The sequence below is a fragment of the Otolemur garnettii genome, unplaced genomic scaffold (assembly GCF_000181295.1).
Source record: "Otolemur garnettii isolate 467f Iridium unplaced genomic scaffold, OtoGar3 scaffold00037, whole genome shotgun sequence".
Lineage (NCBI taxonomy): Eukaryota > Metazoa > Chordata > Mammalia > Primates > Galagidae > Otolemur > Otolemur garnettii.
The window spans coordinates 14228359-14231634 of NW_003852432.1; positions in this window are offsets into that span (position 1 = coordinate 14228359).

Sequence of the window (3276 nt, forward strand, 5' to 3'; positions counted from 1 at the left end):
AAAAAAGACCAGCTGAATACAAGACAGAGCCACCTACCCCCACCACACCAAGTAGGTCCCCAGAGTCTTAGTGCATAGTACTATACAGGTCCTTTGCAAAGCTGTAGGGGAAGAAGCTACAGTCACCAGTCCAAGACTCTTGGCAAAGGGCTGGTTAACTACAACTACAGGAGCCCCTAATCCAATTTCACCTTACCTACTCATCTAGCCAAAAGGTGAAAAATAATTATGGAGTGGAATCAGTGGAAAAACTCTGGCAACATGAATAATTAGAGTCGATCAACTTCCTCAAGAAATGATAAAACAGTCATACCAGATGATCCCATTCTTAAATATAATGGCTGAGATGTCAGAAATCAAGTTCAGAATTTGGATGGCAAATAAGATCAACAGAATAGAGGTAAAGATGGAATTAGAATTTCAAGGAGTAATTCGAAAGTTGTCTCAAGAATTCAATGAATTCAAAGACAAATATCACCAAAGATTTTCACACATTGAGGAAAGAACTTGCAGCCCTCAAAGAATACAGTAGAAAAATACAGTAGAATACAGTAGAATTCCTCAGTAACAGAATAGAGCAGGCAGAAGAAAGGATCCCTGACATTGAAGACAAAGCTTTTGAACACTCCCAAACACTCAAAGAGGAAGAGAAGTGAAGAGCAAAAACAGATCATTCTCTCAGAGAGCTCTGGGATAATTTGAAGTAAACTAATATTCACCTTATAGGAATTCTTGAAGGCAATGAGGTTGCTTCAAAAGGCCCAGATGCTCTACTACAACAAATATTCAATGAGAACTTCCCAAACATGGAAAGAGATTCTGAAATTCAGATAGCAGACAATTTCAAAACCCCAGCACAACTCAACCCAAATAAAACACCCCCTAGACAGATTATAATTAATTTCACCAAAATTAATATGAAGCAGCCAGACATAAGAAAACCATAACCTACAAGGGGATGAATATTAGAATGACTTCAGATCTCTCTGTTGAAAACTTTCAAGATATAAGACGGTGGTCATTAACTTTTAATCTCCTGAAACGAAATATCTTTCAAGCCAGGATTCTGTATCCAGCTAAACTGAGATTCATTTATGATGGAGAAATTAAATACTTTAATGACATTGACATGTTGAAGAAATTTGCCATAACTAAACCAGCTCTCCAAGATATTCTCAGAACTATCCTCCATAATGACCATCACAATCCTCTACAACCCAAGTAAACTCACTCAGAAACTTTTGATCAAACTCCAACTTCCACAATGGTGAAAAGATTATAAATGTCCACTGGACTTTTGAAAAACTCAATGCCCAAAATACTACCAGCTTATCAATACTCTCAATTAATGTGAATGGCTTAAATTGTCCTCTTAAGAGGCACAGGTTGGCTGACTGGATATAAAAATTCAGACCAGATATCTGCTGCATTCAAGAATCTCATCTTACTTTAAAAGATAAATATAGATTCAGGGTGAAGGAATGGACATCTATAATTCAGGCAAATGGAAATCAGAAAAAAACAGGTGTTGCAATTTTATTGGCAGATACAATAGGTTTTAAACCAACAAAATTGAGAAAAGATAAGGATGGTCACTTCATATTTGTTAAGGGCAACACTTAACATGATGAGATTTCAATTATTAACATTTATGCACCCAACCAGAATGCACCTCAGTTTATAAGAGAGACTCAAACAGAAATGAGCAACTTGATTTCCTCCAGCTCCATGATAGTTGGAGATTTTAACACCCCTTTTGCAGTGTTAGATAGATCCTCCAATAAGAAACTCAGCAAAGAAATCTTAGATTTAAACCTAACCATTCAACAATTGGTTTTAACAGACATCTACAGAACATTTCATCCTAACAAAACTGAATACACAGTCTTCTCATCAGCCCATGGAACATCCTCCAAAATTGATCACAAATTATGTCACAAGTCTACCTCAGCAAATTTAAAAGAATAGAAATTTTTCCTTGTATTTTCTCAGACCATCATGGAATAAAAGTTGAACTTAATAACAACAGGAATCTGCATACTCATACAAAATCATGGAAACTAAATAACCTCATGCTGAATGATAGCTGGGTCATAGATGAGATTAAGAATGAAATTACCAAACTGTTGGAACAAAAAAAAAAAAGGAAGACATGAAATACAAGAACCTCTGGGATAACACAAAGACAGTCCTACGAGGGAAATTTATAGCACTGTAAGCCTTTCTCAAGAGAACGCAAAGAGAGGAAATCAACAAGTTAATGAGACATCTAAAGCAACTGGAAAATGAAGAACATTCCAATCCCAAACTCAGCAGCAGAAGAAAAGAAATAACTAAAATTAGAGCAGAATTAAATGAAATTGAAAAAAAAAAAAGGACTATATAACAGATCAATAAATCAAAAAGTTGTTTTTTTGAAAAAATCTATAAAATAGATACACCTTTGGCCAACCTAAACAAAAGTAAAAGAGTAAAATCCCTAATTTCATCAATCAGAAATGATAAAGGCCAAATAACAAAGGACTCCTCAGAAATTAAAAAAATCCTCAATGAAATAATATAAAAAAACTCTACTCTCAGAAGTATAAAAATCTGAAGGAAATAGACCAATACTTGGAAACATGCCACCTTTCTAGACTTAGCCAGAAAGAACAAGCCTATATCAAATTCTGAAAATGTTGAACATTTCTTTTCAAGAATGTTGAACAAGCCTATATCAAGTTCTGAAATAGCATCAGTTATGAGAAATTTCCCCTAAAAGAGAAACCCAAGACCAGATGGCTTCACATCAGAATTCTACCAAACCTTTAAAGAGGAACTAGTACCTACATTACTTACCTTTTCCAAAACCCGAAAAGAAGGATTACTCCCCAACACATTTTATGAAGCAAATATCACCCTAATACCCAAACCAGGAAAAGACCCAACAAGAAAATAAAATTATAGACCAAAATCTCTAATGAATATTGATGCAAAAATATTCAATAATATCCTAGCAAACAGAATCCAGCAACACATTAAACAAATTACACATCATGACCAGGTGGGTTTCATCCAAGGGTCCCAAGGATGGTTCATTATACATAAATCTATAAATATAATACATCATATAAACACAATAAAAAATAAAGATCATATGATTATCTCAATTGATGCAGAACGAGCTTTTCATAATGTCCAGCATCCTTTCTTGATCAGAATGCTTAAGAAAATAGGTATAGAAGGAACATTTCTTAAATTGATAGAGGCCATCTACAGCAAACCCACAGCCAATAT